A 17,025-nucleotide genomic window follows, 5' to 3' on the forward strand; every position below is an offset into this window, starting at 1 on the left:
AACCCGCAAACCGCCCACCAGAGCGTTGTTTCACCATGTATCAGCATTATCCATAATTTATGAGCATGAGTGTATTTACAGGGTGTTTAAAAAATGACCGGTATATTTGAAACGGCAATAAAAACTAAACGAGCAGCGATAGAAATACACCGTTTGTTGCAATATGCTTGGGACAACAGTACATTTTCAGGCAGACAAACTTTCGAAATTACAGTAGTTACAATTTTCAACAACAGATGGCGCTGCGGTCTGGGAAACTCTACAGTACGATATTTTCCACATATCCACCATGCGTAGCAATAATATGGCGTAGTCTCTGAATGAAATTACCCGAAACCTTTGACAACGTGTCTGGCGGAATGGCTTCACATGCAGATGAGATGTACTGCTTCAGCTGTTCAATTGTTTCTGGATTCTGGCGGTACACCTGGTCTTTCAAGTGTCCCCACAGAAAGAAGTCACAGGGGTTCATGTCTGGCGAATAGGGAGGCCAATCCACGCCGCCTCCTGTATGTTTCGGATAGCCCAAAGCAATCACACGATCATCGAAATATTCATTCAGGAAATTAAAGACGTCGGCCGTGCGATGTGGCCGGGCACCATCTTGCATAAACCACGAGGTGTTCGCAGTGTCGTCTAAGGCAGTTTGTACCGCCACAAATTCACGAAGAATGTCCAGATAGCGTGATGCAGTAATCGTTTCGGATCTGAAAAATGGGCCAATGATTCCTTTGGAAGAAATGGCGGCCCAGACCAGTACTTTTTGAGGATGCAGGGACGATGGGACTGCAACATGGGGCTTTTCGGTTCCCCATATGCGCCAGTTCTGTTTATTGACGAAGCCGTCCAGGTAAAAATAAGCTTCGTCAGTAAACCAAATGCTGCCCACATGCATATCGCCGTCGTCAATCCTGTGCACTATATCGTTAGCGAATGTCTCTCTTGCAGCAATGGTAGCGGCGCTGAGGGGTTGCCGCGTTTGAATTTTGTATGGATAGAGGTGTAAACTCTGGCGCATGAGACGATACGTGGACGTTGGCGTCATTTGGACCGCAGCTGCAACACGGCGAACGGAAACCCGAGGCCGCTGTTGGATCACTTGCTGCACTAGCTGCGCGTTGCCCTCTGTGGTTGCCGTACGCGGTCGCCCTACCTTTGCAGCACGTTCATCCGTCACGTTCCCAGTGCGTTGAAATTTTTCAAACAGATCCTTTATTGTATCGCTTTTCGGTCCTTTGGTTACATTAAACCTCCGTTGAAAACTTCGTCTTGTTGCAACAACACTGTGTTCTAGGCGGTGGAATTCCAACACCAAAAAAATCCTCTGTTCTAAGGAATAAACCATGTTGTCTACAGCACACTTGCACGTTGTGAACAGCACACGCTTACAGCAGAAAGACGACGTACAGAATGGCGCACCCACAGACTGCGTTGTCTTCTATATCTTTCACATCACTTGCAGCGCCATCTGTTGTTGAAAATGGTAACTACTGTAATTTCGAAAGTTTGTCCGCCTGAAAATGTACTGTTGTCCCAAGCATATTGCAACAAACGGTGTATTTCTATCGCTGCTCGTTTAGTTTTTATTGCCGTTTCAGATATACCGGTCATTTTTGAAACACCCTGTAGATGGATATCTAGTAGTTTGAATTCTCCTCACTTCATTGTTCGTGAGTCTGTTAATTGTTCAGGGTTTCTAAATCTACGCTGAGTGGTAACGGTGGGGTTTCTTCTCTGCTTTGTGTTTGGTTTGGAATACTGAATTTTTCCATTTTCCTTTCCCATTCTGACACTGCAGCCTTCAATTAGGAGAGGCCTGATTGCACCAGGTTTGGTAGAGGCATAATTATGCCTACGTTTCGCCATCTGGAGTAGTTGTTACCGACAGCTTTGCTTTCATGCCACTAGCTGAAGTCCCGGCAAAAATAAATTCTCGCTTTCGAAAATGGAACAAAAGTTTTAAACGTCCAAGTCCTTTCCTGTCGGGAGAGATCCCAGTGTTTTTGAGACTAGGTGCTATATTCAAGTGTAAATGTATCCAGTGTATCAAAAGTCTCTCTTCTGCCAGCTCCAATGCAGTGATCATTTCTCTCTCTACCTGGGGTCCCAGCGACATCCTGACAGTGGATCTATGCTAGCTGTTAACGTTTGTAACAAAACAGCCATTTTTTGATATTTGATAAATCTGTTTACCACTCTCGTTTAAGGGTGATTAGTGAGTGTCAAGACCTAGTCTCCAAATTGGACATAATATGCGTAGATCTACACTGATCAGCCAAAACATTATGACCATCGAACTACTATCTATAAAAACGCGTCCAGGCGATAGCAGCGTCACCTGGCGAGGAATGGCTGCTAGTCAAACGCATAGTGCATGTAGTATCACTGAGCGTGCTGTCCGTGTGTACAGTGGGAAAGGAGCGCGGTCTGTCTGAGTTTGACCGAAGCTAGATTGTGAGTGCTACGGTGTCTTCAACACGCGGGGAAAATTAAGGTGAAACCACGTCCAGACGTTGTGAGGTTGGACGGCGACTCGTCATTACACATGTCGGACGTCGTAGGCTGGGCAGACTAGTAAAACAGGACAAGCGGCGAACTGTGGCGAAACTAGCGGAAGTAACACCAGACTTTAATGCTGGGCTGAGTACAAGTGTGTCTGAACACACAGTGCACCGAACACTCCTAATGATGGGCCTTCGCAGCTGTTGACTTATGCATGTGCCAATGTAAACACGACGACAGCGGCAACTATGACTGAAATGGGCACGTGACCATCGGCACTGGACATCGGTGAGGTGTCAGAGCGTTACATGGTCTGAATCGTCGCCCTGCCGATGGGAGGGCGCGAATCCGTCGTCTTCCAGGGGAACATTTCCTTGATAACTGTACTGTGGGACGGAGACAAGCTGGCGGTGACTCCATTATGCTCTTGGGCACATTCAGGCGCGCTTTCATGGGTCTAGTGGAGCTCGTGCAAGGCACCATAACGGCCAAGGAGTGTCGTACACTTTTTGCAGACCACATACACCCCTTCATGACGATCATGGTTTCCGACAGTAGTGGCATTTTTCAACAAGATAATGCGCTATGTCACAAGGCCAGGAGTGTGATGGAGTGTCTCGAGGAACACAGTGGCGAGTTCCATTTGATATGCTGGCCCCCCCAACTCGCCAGATCTGAACCCGATCGAACACTTCTGGGATGTGATTGAACGTGGTGTCAGAGCTCATCGCCCCCTTCCCCGGAATTACGTGACTCGTGTGTGCAGATGTGGTGCGAACTCGACCTACCAAGGCCTCATTGCTTCCATGCCCGATGCGTTGCCGCTGGTATCCGTGCCAAATTTGGACATACCGGCTATTAGGTAGGTGGTTATTGTATTCTGGCTGACCAGTGTATGTTGATGTTAACGCTACCAAATTTCTTCGTATCCGTCCAGGTTATTGTATTACTCTGCACAATATTTCTTTGGCTGCGCTTGTCTTGTCCGGGCACCGCGGGCCACCACTGCGTTATCCATAAACGTGAAATGAGAAAACGGAAAAATAGTGTTGTGGTGCAGGTGCAGGACATCGTAATTAAGGGCACAATTCATCAATGTGTCTGCAAACGTTATGAAAAATATCCCGTTAATTGAAACAAATGTTTGTGCTCTAGCAGTCGATTTGATGAAGGTATTACCGAAGACCACAACCGTTCGTCGGGAGACGTTGAGCGATTCTACGCAGCAGGAATGCTGTATTGGCGCCGGGAAACTAACTTGGGCATGGGCAAAAAGCGCATGGTTCTATCAGGAAATCGAAAGAAAGATGGGGGTTTAACGTCCAGGCGACGGCTAGATCAATAAAGACGGAGCACAAGCTCGGATATGACAAGGATGGGAAAGGAAATTAGCCCTGTCCGTTGCAAAGGAGCGTCCGTAAGACACACACACACACACACACACACACACACACACACACACACACACACACACACTTTTCAAAGAAAACGTCGGGGCATTTGCCGTAATCGATATAGAAAGACCTTGCAAAACCTGAATTCGGTTGGCCAGGTAAGGATCTGAAGGAATGAGAGGCAGTGAGTTCAGCACTGCGCTACCTTAGTAAATACTGGCATCGCACTCAATGAAAGGAAATATTTTAAGTTAGCAAGTGGTGGCATCAGCCAAGATTTGATAAATGCGACTTATTATGTTACAGCTGCTTATTCAAGAGTAAAATTGTACCTTACTGCTGTGCTGCCTAGCAGCAGGGAACCGAGGGAAACTAGTAGGCGCGAAGCGAGCCGGCTAATGCATTCCCCGACACCTCATTGTCCCCGTATCTCTGCACGGCCCAATACCTCCATCCAGTCTGCAGCTGCCAGCTGCATTCACCCCAGAGACTCGCACTTCCCTAGGCTAAGGCCATATGTCTCTTCTCCACCTTGTATGTTTATTGCGGGTCGAGTGGCGCTATTTTCGCTGCACCCGTGCACTGATATGCATACCTTAACAGCTAACATTTTTCTTTCTTTTGTGAGCAGTGGGAATGGAAATACTCGAATTTGTGTACTTGCTTACAGATCACACAGAGAATTGACAACAACGCAGGAAATTATTATGGAAGTTTGCACATGCAATTTGTGTGAGCGTACTTACATCTGTCTTCAAACCTTTAGGGTCAACATTTTGCAGATGACAGAAGATCCTAGACTGAGTCCTTTTAAGACAAGAAATTAATGGTTACAAATAAATTTTTAACTTCCTGCACATAAACAATTTAAGCTCATAGCGCGGTTCCGGACTGAAGCGTCTAGAACCGCTCGGCCACAGCGGCCGACAGAATATTTTAATAAATGTGACATTTCCGCCCGTGAAACTTTCATGTTGCTAGTCTGTGTTTTATGTCCTGTTTATTACGACCATCATAAGATAATCTGTTGAGCCAAAACAGTATGACAACTGCCCACCGGGAGACTGAAAGCCGCGTAGTGGCGTTGCGGTCACCTTACGTTCTAAGAAAAGTAAAAGACGTGAGGCACATTTTCTTGGCGTCTCGGAAGATATCTGCAATTTCGTTTTAGCAATGTGTAACTCGAGTTAGTCCAAACAAACTCTGCTAATCAAGTCTTTTATGCGACACAAAGTGTTAATGATAAGCGTCAGTTTGTTTCCTGTTTACAGACAAAATGATTTCTACAGCAAAATTTTACGTGGGCATTCGATAGAGCAATCCCAGATGAGTCTAGTGCGACATTCATTTTATTTCTGTGTATTAAAACGGAGTTCAAAACGGGAAGAACAACCAGCACGCCAAGAGTGACTCGCGTGCTGCCCTACCCCACGCTGTCTGTGCTCCACTGCATGCTGCAGTGCTACTCAGTCGTTGCTGGCGTACTCGTTATTCTTTCTATTTTACTCTTCCTGGTGATACATAGCGATAAAACGAATATCGGAGTAGGCTAATCTGGGACCACTCTGTCGAATGGGCATATAACTTTCCTCTTAAATAGCGCTTCTTTTGTAACGGGAAACAAACCGAGACTTACCGTTGGCACTGGGCGTCGCATGAAACGTGTTACGAGCAGTATTTCCTACTCCTCCTACAGATTGGAAAAAGGAAATTGCAACGATCTGCAGAAACATCAGAAAAATGCAGACATCCTGATAAGTGCAGGAGAGGCGAATGAGGAACCATTTTAGCTTCACTACGGGCCGCAAATAGGGAAGCCTGCTGACATAAACGAGTCTGACAAAAACCGGGCTGGGATGGCCCTCAGCCTGGGAAAGAGAATCTCGGAAACAGCGAGGCTGTTCATGTGTTACTGTTGTGAGCAGCCATGGTAAGTGGTTAGTCAGAGGAACCATGAGTTGGTGATTTGGTGTTGGACGTCCACGCCACATCACGTAACATGGAGGTCGGAGGCTCGCCTGCTCTGTAAAGGAGGATAGGTGGCTATCTGCGGCTGATCAGACGGCAGCGTACAATATTAGTGCAGACACATGTGTTTCGGAGGACACGTTCCGGCGCAAATTGTTGAACGTGGGGCTCCGCAGTAACGAAGCCCTGCGTGTTGCTGTGTTGACCCAACATTTACGATTCCAGTGGACGGAGAGATTGGAGCCTGTATCAGCGGATACGTGTCGCCGAGTCGGATGAATCACGTGTCCTGTTACACGAGATTGGTAGTCATGTCTAGATACACCGTCAGCCAGGCGAACGGTTTTACGAAACATGCACCGCGTCACGAACGGCAGTATTATGCTGTGGGGGACTTTTACCTGTGTTTCCATGGAGCCTATGATAGTAATCGAAGGCATTGCATCAACATTGTTTCATCCCTTCGTGCTCGATGTCGTTCCCGACGGCGATAACATTTTCCATCAGGATAACGGTCCGTATCACAAGGCGAGGATCGTGGTACAGTGGTTCGAGGAGCATGATAGTGAACTCAGGTTGACGTCTTGGCCACCAGATATGCCTAATCCGGTACCGATGGTACATATCTGGGACGGTATGAAGGTCAGCTCCGCGCTCACTAACCACCGGCCGTTATTTACGGGAATTGCGTGACCTTTGCGGAGACATTTGGTGTCGCATACCTCCGGAATCCTACCAGGGACTTAGTGAATCCGTGGCACGCAAAACTGCTATTTGATTGCTTTCCAAAGGTGGACCAACATGCTCTTAAGCGGGTAGCAAAAACATTAAAGCTTATCAGTGTATTTTTCTGTCCAAACAGCAAAACTCGTCAGCTGCGTTGTAATCTAATTCCGTTAGTATCGCCTTATTTATTATTTTTTGTTAGTCTTGTTTGTCCGCGCTCATGTTATAAGCACTTACCAACACACTATCAGTACCAATCTTCCAATACCCTTAACGTCCCTAGAAAATAGCAATGACATCAACAAATTGTACAGAACACTTTATATTTTTTCTTCCTGAATTTTAATCCCTTTTCTAAATGAGTGCTCTGTTTTGTTTACTGCTTGGTCAGTGTACAGATAGAACAGCACGAAGGATTCGCTACAATCCTGTCTGAATCGTTTCTCAAATTGTGCCTTCCTTTCATGCCCATCGGCTCTTAAAACTGGAGTCCGTATAAGGTATCGATAACGTTTCGCGCCGTATATTGTATTTCTGCCACCTGATAAATTTCAGAGATTGTAGTCCAGTTTACATTGTAAAAATCTTTCCCCAAATATACAAATGCTATACGCCTTGGTTTGTCTTTCTTCAACCGATCTTCTAAGACAAGTTGTAGAGTTAGTATTGCATCGCTTGTTCATTCAATTCTCCAAACTGATCTTCTCCGATGTCGGCTTCTACCAGTCTTTTCACTCCTTTGTAACTAATTCGTATTAGTATTTTTCACCTGATACCTATTAAACTAATGATTCAGCAGTATTCACACCTGTCAGCGCTTGCCATCTTTCGACACCTTGAAATCTGGCGGTATATATATTCCAGGTGGAACAGATTTCTAATGGTATATTCTCCCACTGAACTTAATAATTATTAAGGTATGTCATTTATTCGAGCTGTCTTGTTGCGTCTTAGATCTGTCACCGCCATGTCTAATTCTCCCGGTGCATTATCTCCGGTATCATCATCTTGTTCTTCTTCTAGTTCCATAATGCTGTCTTATTGTTTCCTCTGTGCAGCCATTCCATTTATTTCTTTGGCCGTTTAGCCTCCCTTCATTGCTTTGTTCCGGCTTGCTATCAAAACTATCTATGTTCATACAGCTGCTTCTCTTTCCTCCTAAAGTTCCGCTACTTCCTCTATGCGCCATTTGTGAGGGCACTGAAAAATAATGTCTCCGAATTTTCGTATGAAAACTCTCAAAGCTTTTCAAATAAAGCAAACGTTACTAACATGTTTACATATTTGCAGCCTCTTGGCGCTAGAGGGCTCCGCCAGGGGCCGCCAGGGGGACTATGTTGAGAAATAAATATGCAGACATAAACAATAAAGACGTGAAATGTTACTACCGCATGTTTTATTTTAAAAAAATCTTTCACCATTTTCAAATAAAAAAATTCGGAGGCGTCACTTTACAGCACGCGCTCGTACGTTTTGCTCGGCCATGCACTCATCTACAGTTTCACATACTCGTATCCTCACACCATTCCTGCTTCGATAAATGTTTGAAACATAAAATTATCGTCCGCAGCTCGTGGTCGTGCGGTAGCGTTCTCGCTTCCCACGCCCGGGTTCGATTCCCGGCGGGGTCAAGGATTTTCTCTGCCTTGTGGTGACTGGGTGTTGTGTGCTGTCCTTAGGTTAGTTAGGTTTAAATAGTTCTAAGTTCTAGGGGGCTGATGACCATTGATGTTGAGTCCGATAGTGCTCAGAGCCATTTGAACCATAAAATTATCGCTATTAAGGGATGGTGAACTGAGGGAGAATTTGCTAGGTAATGTGCTTGCGACACAGCTTTGGATAGCAATTAGTTCAAAAATGGTTCAAATGGCTCTGAGCACTAGGTTACTTAACTTCTGAGGTCATCAGTTCCCTAGAACTTAGAACTACTTAAACCTAACTAACCTAAGGACATCACACACATCCATGCCCTAGGCAGGATTCGAACTTGCGACCGTAGCGGTCGCGCGGTTCCAGACTGTAGCGCCTAGAATCGCTCGTTCACAGCGTCCGGCAGTCGCGCTATCCTCTGTGCCCTCGGTGGCTCAGATGGATAGAGCGTCTGCCATGTAAGCAGGAGTTCGCGGGTTCGATTCCCGGTCGGGGCACACATTTTCACCTGTCCCCTTTGATATATGTCAACGCCCGTCAGCAGCTGACGGTATTAATATATAATTCTAATTTCGTTCTAGACGGCTGCAGGCCATCAATGGTGTCTGTTCTTTCGGATATGTCCGTCAGTGGAATGCACGCTACATGGCGCCTGGCTCGGAGGTGTCCTGAAGTACCTGATTTGTAACAGTTCGTTGTGTTACTGTGGTGCCAACTGCTGCTCAAATTGCTGCTGCAGATGCAGTCTAATACATCAGAGCCGTACCCCGAACGCCACGGTCTTCCCTCTCTGTAGTGCAACGTTGCCGTCCGTAGTCCGGTCTTCTTGCGACCGTACACGCTCGCTACCACAGCTGCCAGCAATCATGTACAGTAGCTGCATTCCTGCCAAGTCTTTCTGCAGTTGTCAGAAGGAACATCCAGCTTCTCATAGCCCTATTGCACGATCTCTTCCGAATTCAGTGAGGTGTTGATAATGGCGTCTTTGTTGCCTTACAGGCATTCTTCATTAACATAAAGTCACCACGTCCAATCTCAAAGGTAACTAATGCTCACGACCTGCACAGAGCGTATTTAAAGGAAACCTGATTTGCATCCTAATAGTGGCGCTAGTAGCGCTTATGCGAGTGGTGCGAAATTTGAAGACATCAAATGTAGAATCACGCCTACCAACTTTCTTTTATGTCGTACAATTCCTTCATGTTGTTGCGATTTTTTACGTGAGTGTATTTCTATAGTATACGCGATTTCAGGTGCGCTAAATGTAAGACAGGTTGTAGGCTTAGAATATTTTTTTGTTGTTCAATTCGAGAGGATGTGTTCACAATGCAGTCGACGCTCCTCTAGTCACGGAGAGGTAACACCTGTGTTCAATGCATCCGGTCATACGGTTCTTTTCAGTTACTGTTCAGCTGAAGCTGACTTCATAAGTAACTCATTTTACATATGTAATTATTATTAAGAAAAAACGGACTCGGTTGTTGAATGCAGAAGTTACTTTACTGGTCTACCGGAATATCTATCATTAGTGTATGCAGAGTACATAAATAATAAATAATAGTCAATCATAGTTAGGCTCCTGTAAGGGTTCTCATACCACTCTTTTGGTGTCCCAAGCATTTTAAAGAATTACTGTGTAATGGTGCGATCGCCTTACGTTTTTCGCGATGCATAATTCCCACCCCTCCTTTTTCCACATTAGTAGACCATCGGACTATATAAACTTTTTATCAGTGCCGAAGGTATTATTATAGACGAAAAATATATTACAGCTCTTGTAATAATGTTAGTTGTTCGTTTACTGGCGTGATTGCAGGGAAATGACATTATGGTGAATTAGGACTGATTAGCAAGCAAATGCACTGCCTGGCTGATTTTTAATTAAAGTTCCACTGGGATGGGCACCGCGCGGCAGCTACCGAATACTTTATCTGCTCACACTGCAGCATTTTTTTTTTTTTTTTTGATCTCATCATCGACAACTTTTTTCACTCGGAAATTGCTTTGTTCGGACGATGTAAGCAAGCCCACGGTCTTGAACAACTGTAATTAAGTCTAAGCAGTCTTGCCACACCGATTTGTTTTTATCCTGGCCTGTAATTGTAAAGGAAAAAATGAGATAGTATTGTGTTTAGGTTACTGAAGACACAAACAATCCACAGGTTTAAGATGAGACGTTAAAGCAACGCTGTAGTCGTATCACAGTAATACAGTGCAAGATCCGGCTGCCAGCGTCATCGGACAATTCGCTACACGCACTAACTTACCGCCGCGTGGCAAAGTCACTGAATGATTTTACAGGAACAACGGCCGTGCCGAAAGTGTCGACGTAGGTGATCTGTGTGTCAGATAACTTCGAAATCGAGAAAGAGGTAGGCCTGAGGTTTGTGCCCCAAAATCCTGTCCGGTCGTACGAGCGGGAGCTAGGCACAGTCTGTGACGCATACAAAACGAGTGTTCTGCCGAGAGCACGGTGCGGCGTTAAAAAGAGAAGCAGTTGTAAAGGACAGTAGTTGGAGCTGTGGTATCGAGCCGTGGCGTTCCCGCCGGCCCAGCGCCATTGTGTGCAGCTGGGGACGCCGCGCCGCGTTATCTGACGAATCCAGCTTTTGTCTGCAGCGCCACCGTCTCGTCTTTGTGCGACATCAATGAGGCTAACGTCATGTACAGTCGTGCAATCGAGCGCAGCATTCATCCTCGCAGCGCGTAGCATTGTCGCACACGGATCCATCGGCCGGCGAGGGCGCGTTGTCGTTCGCGAGCGCGGGCACGAGAGCGGGCGCACACCGCCAGCTCCTGCCTCGCCTTTCTTTTCTCCGTGGCGCGGAGCCCTGCTGATAGTCTTTATCTTGCCTCGCCATTACCTTCTCACCAGAGTAAACTGTCGTGGGCAAAGAGCTTATTCTACAGACACTATCGTAAACGAGAACTATAAATCTTCATCTGCGTTTTGACTCCTTAAGCCACAGAAATGTGTGTGGTTGAGGCCGCCTGGTACCACTGATATTTGATCTCTCCGATCCTTCTTTCTTCATTCTAGGAACCCGCATGGAAAATTCAACTACATGTTCGATTTTCACGGTGCCCTAAATTCTCTGTTCTCATTGCAGTCGTTGTGCAATATGTGTTGAGAACGACACGTATGGAAGGAAAGCTTAACTTGAACGTAACGTTAACTTATGCATTATTAGAGACGCTATAAAAGCTCGGCTCGAACAAAAAAAGGAAGGATCTCCAATTCTGTTCGAGGAAAGGTTGGGAGCAATCCCTGAATTTGTCAGGAGCGGTGTAAAGAAACTACGAAAAACTTAAATCGGGATGTCCTAGGGAGTCTTCTGCGTCAAAGACCGTTGATGGAAAGTTCTCGGTTACAGATGCAGTACAGATGGCAATCTAAGCTTTCGATGATATGCCCTGAAGAGTATGGTAGAGGCTATCATTGAAAGCTTGGGACTTTTTCCGAATTTGAAGGTGTATTTATACCGCCATCTACTCGCATGCATGTCCAATGTCACAGACAATGGGGCGCTACCCTCTTTTCGCGAAATATCTCCTTAAAATCTTATTTTACGGACAGTTATTCGCCATTTTTAAAGTGTGATGTAGATGGTTCGCGTGGATGACTTACCATAGCTTAATGCTTCCAACGTTAACTTCGAGAGGGAGATAAATCATGTACCACGAACAGCATTAATGTCCACTGATCGGTTGGAATGTGTGTGTTTATTTCGCTTCCCACACACGGTTGGCTGAATTGTGGTCACTTTCCCTATCTGTCGCCGGCCGCTGTGGCCGAGCGGTTCTCGGCGCTTCAGTCCGGAACCACGCGGATGCTACGGTCGCAGGTTCGAATCCTGCCTCGGGCATGGATATGTGTGATGTCCTTACGTTAGTTAGGTTTAAATAGTTCTAAGTCTAGGGTACTGATGACCTCAGATGTTAAGTCCCATAGTGCTTAGAGCCATCTGAACCATTTGAACACTATTTGTCTCAGAAGCGCTGCACTCAGGCATCAATGAATGCAGCACGAAATTTAGCGTTTCGCTGACAGGTGCCTGATAAGAGGTGTCGCTTCCATTTTGTGTTAAATCGCGGGGAGCTCTAAAATGGTGGGATGCTTCCGAAATACACGATGAGATTTCCAGATACTTCAAACATGTGTAACGACCGACACCCCCCCCCCCGCCCCCCCCCACACACACACAGGGGGGGAGAGAGAGAGAGAGAGAGAGAGAGAGAGAGAGAGAGAGAGAGAGAGAGAGAGAGAGAGAAGCCGTGCCCGACGGGTAACCGAATTACAGCGCACTTCCCAACGAACAAGAGGAGTTTGGATGCTGTGAGGGTGCGATAGTTCGTTATCTTTATGATGTAAAGAAACATTAATGTTTGAGTTATTAACCTGGCGAATCTTTTGAGGATGGTTGACCTCAAGCGACACGACACTCAAGAAAAATGACTGCTCGTATTTGTAAGGAACTATTTGTCGTGCTGACGTTGTAAAGAATGACTGTTTCGAGTAGTGACGTGTCCTGCTTTGAAGGCGATCACCATTAGCTCGGTCAGTTTGCGATCATGTAGCGTGGTACTCGTTTCTTCTAGTGGACAAAGTTTTCCGGCGGAGAGCGAGAACGCATCTGCAGTAAACTGCTTGTAACCTCCCCCTCACTTATCGACCTTAATGACAGTGAAAAATGAAACCGCGTGTACCTAATGGGAATTTTGGAAAAGCAATCGTCACCGAAGTTAACCTTTCGGTAAAGAGGGAGGAAAGGGTTACATAAAAATTAAAGGAAAAGTGCTAATGAAACTGGTGGAAATTAATTTTGAAAAGGGGTAAAGTTAATAAAGAAAGTAAATGTGCAGCCGTTACGTTAACAATTAACTAGCGGTAATTAGGTATTTGAGATTTGGGGGAAATCACGGTCGCCAGTCCTAAGGACGATTACTATAGTAACTGAAAAAGAAAGGTTATTACACATATAATTAGCACTAGAAGCGTGGCAACTGAAGGTTGACACGTGTAGTGTGAAAACTGAAAGTTTGTCAGAAGTAATAAATTTCGCTACACCCTGACTTAATTTAGCAAAAGAATTAATAAAACCGGAAAATCGAAAGTTAATTTAGTGACTGAAGTTAATAGTGAGCTTTCTTTCTGAAGCACATCGAAATTCAGTAGAATACGGTTAGTCTTGGACTACATCAACAATCATTTCAAAAGCTACTTGAATCTACGCAATTTAGAAATAAGAGATTTAACTTTGAACTTGAATTAAATGATTCTGAACAATTAACAATAGTAAAATTTAGTACGTACCAAGCTGAGCTGTAGTCACAGATAAGCTAAAATATGGTAACAAAACTCGCACTTTTAATTTGTGCTTGTGTAATCTGAATATTGTAGCCAGCTATGAATACTTTAACTGAACTTTGAAATTAAAGCAGTGAAATAGAATTAGCTATATTACTTTAATGCTGGCGTTTGAATTTCAACGACACTCGGGTTCATTTCGGAAAAGGAAGGGACCCTGCTTGGTAATGCAACTGGGACAATGAGCAACAAAGGTTCATGCTACGTTGCTGTAATTTTGTGATTTGAACAGTTTTAAAAGCTGAGGTCTGCCATACAGTTCTAAAACTTTACGTGCGTCCAGTCTTTCTTGTTGGTTGATTGAAGGTTTGAAGCCGTCGATCGAGGAGGTTGCGACAGTCACTCATTGGCCGTCGCTGTTGCAGAAGCTGGATGTTGGCGCGCCTTCTTCTCGACACAGTCACCAGACGAAACGGGCTCTTGATGTGCGCCAGCTAATGCTTCCCGTCCGCGACACCATGTCAGAAACTATCATCGCAAGTCGAGCGCAATTACACGCTGCCAAACCCCGAAAGCGCGGCAACTCGCGGGAGCTTCACACAACACACCTGCTCCACTCGCTACTCCAGCCAGACCCTCTCTGCTCAGCCCGCGCTCCACGCGGCAGAGTTAACACTACCAAAGACCCTAAACACTTTCGTTATTCACACGACCTATCGATGTAATCGTTCGATAGCAGTTTTCCCTAGGCAAGACCCAGCGTAAAAATACAAATAATATTTACGAAACAAACCAATTATACATCGACATAAATGCATAAATATATATACACAAATAGTAAAACAATTACAATATACGAAGACACAGAAATGTTACCTGAATATATAACAAAAATAAGGAAAACAAATTTATAGTACAATAGATGGAAATAGGATGATATGCATTTCCGGCGTTACATGCTCCTCCAATGTCCTGAGTTGATCGATTCTGACTATACTCGCCAAAGTGTAAGGACACAGTTGAAGGTAGCGCACTGATACGCCACTACGAAGAACTGCTTCGTAATGCTGAAGTCGCGTTTCTTTTGCCTAACAGTGGTAAACATACTGTTGGTCTAAAAATGAATCATTCCAATTTTTTCTGATATCCTTATTCGAGCAAAGATTTGGAACTAATTACAAAAGGATATTGTTGCAACACTGAAACGCTGTTACGACGATGATAATGATTACGAGGTACACTCCAGCGTTGGAACCAGCAGTAAGCTGCCAAATTTGAAGAGAACTAGAAAAAAATTGCTGATTTGATCTGACTCTTCTTCAGTAATCCTTATAATGTATCTACAATTACTATAACGACCGAAGTTTCAACACACCATGCAACGTCAGTATCTAGTAAACCCGAACAGATAAATGAGAGAGCGTCGATAAGATAAAGCGAGCTCAAGCGTGTTTTCTTCGAAAGTAAGAAACGTACCAAGATGAAAACTGCGTCAATGCTTTCCATCTGGCTCTGTGATAAGAACCAATCTAATAGAAGCGCACGTACATCAGTTTTATCCTGTGAAACTGAGTGGAAAACGGAAACTGCTGTGTAATCACTTGTAAGTTCTGTAGGTGATGGTGGTGATATCAACAGCTACACGAAGCGGAAAATAATTCCGTATTCTTTCAAAACTAATGAGATTATTACACCAAATATGTCAAGAGAAATGGTACAGAGATTACGCTAAAACTAACAAACAGCCATTCAATCGTAGTGGTGGAATATCTCGCATGTGTTTATAAAAGGCACTTGATATGCTATAGGGCTTCTTTATTGAACTGTATAGAACGCTTTAGAGGAACAGAGTATCACAGGATAGTTCAGGGCTGAGGCTACGATCCATCATGAGGTTATGAAAATCGCACTGAATTCATCTTTGTAAGATAATTTTTTAAATTTTCTGAGTAACCTGCAGAGAGGTGCATCAGTTATCTGAGATCTCAATCACTATTTCCTCGATGGATAAGGTTTAGTGTTCGAATAGAGTGACATTTCTTTCGAAACGATCGGATAGGTCAAGATGCTTCGCACAAAATCAGATCCATATGCCCATCGTGAACTGTCTTCTCAGGCCAAGTTATTTCGGAATCATAGAATTGGACACAAGCACTAAGTAATACACTGTATTCATCTCGAAATTGCATCCCCAGTTATTAGCGGTATGTCGGAAACTTCGATAAGCATTAACATGTCACCCAAAATGATTTTTAAAGATACTAATCTCGTGGTACGAAGTGAAACTTTATTTAGGACTAAAAAGAAAATTTTTGTGCTCCCTGAAGAGCCAGTATTTTAAGGTGCTTTATCTGATCAAATGTGTCCGGACACACTTCGCCTATATGATGGCTTGAAATCTGTGGCCTACGGAGCCGAAGCCAGAGAAGACGTCGTGGTGTGGAGCGAAGTCGACGTTCTGAGTTGTGTCAAAAGTATTCCACTGCGTTCAGGTCGTGAATCTTATCAGACCAGCGCATTTCAAGAATGTTGTTGTCTAGAAGCTATTGCCTCGCAGATGCTGCTTTATGGCAGGTTGCACTATCGTGCTGAGACTAACGATCATTGTCTCTGAACTGTTCCTCTACTGTATGTGATATACTAGGCTGTAAAATGTGGTAAAGTCGTTCCGTATTTAGCATTTTCTTACGCTCAGTAAGGAAACCACACCCTAACAACGAGAAACACTCCCCATACTGTAAATCACCACCGTCGTACTTAACTTTGTCGGCCGGTGTGGCCGTGCGGTTCTAGGCGCTTCAGTCTGGAACCGCGTGACCGCTACGGTCGCAGGTTCGAATCCTGCCTCCGACATGGATGTGTGTGATGTCCTTAGGTTAGTTAGGTTTAAGTAGTTCTAAGTTCTAGGGGACTGATGACCACAGATGTTAAGTCCCATAGTGCTCAGAGCCGTTTGAACCATTTTGAACTTAACTAAATGTCGCGGCAGGTAACGTTGTTCATGCATTCTCCAGGCCCAAACAGTCGCGTCGGATTGACACAGGATATAGGGTGATTCATCTCTCCAAATAACTCGTTTCCAGTTATCCAGTGTGCAGTGGCGCTTAGCACTGACCGTGGGAGTATGTGGCTTATGACGAGCCACTCGACGATTGCACCCCATTCGTTTTAACTCTCTACACACAGTCACTGTGCTAACTTGACTCGTGGTATCAGTTTGAAAGTCACGAGTGCTTCTTTCCTCTGATTTCATGCGGGTGTTCATTCTTTTATTTATTTTTTATTTATTTTACAACCAATCTCCACAATGCTCGGCGATCCCTGGCTGTCAGTACACGATACGCTATGTGATAAAAAGTATACGGACACCCCCAAAAACATACTTTTTCATATTAGGTGAATTGTGCTCCCACCTACTGCCAGGTACTCCATAACAGCGACCTCAGTAGTAACTAGACATCGTGAGAGAGCAGTTAT

The 17,025-nt window shown here is 44.8% G+C and overlaps 1 protein-coding gene and 1 non-coding gene across 4 annotated transcripts in view; both read left to right on the top strand.

Annotated features, from left to right (window-relative positions):
- Window positions 1–17,025, top strand: part of LOC126183238 (syntaxin-binding protein 5) — a 976,467-nt gene that overhangs the window by 523,647 nt on the left and 435,795 nt on the right. The window lies entirely within an intron of this gene.
- On the top strand, window positions 8,663–8,737 carry Trnat-ugu (transfer RNA threonine (anticodon UGU)). The gene has a single exon. It is a non-coding gene; the product is annotated as a tRNA-Thr (tRNA).

Source organism: Schistocerca cancellata, chromosome 4 (genome assembly GCF_023864275.1).
Source record: "Schistocerca cancellata isolate TAMUIC-IGC-003103 chromosome 4, iqSchCanc2.1, whole genome shotgun sequence".
Classification (NCBI taxonomy): domain Eukaryota; kingdom Metazoa; phylum Arthropoda; class Insecta; order Orthoptera; family Acrididae; genus Schistocerca; species Schistocerca cancellata.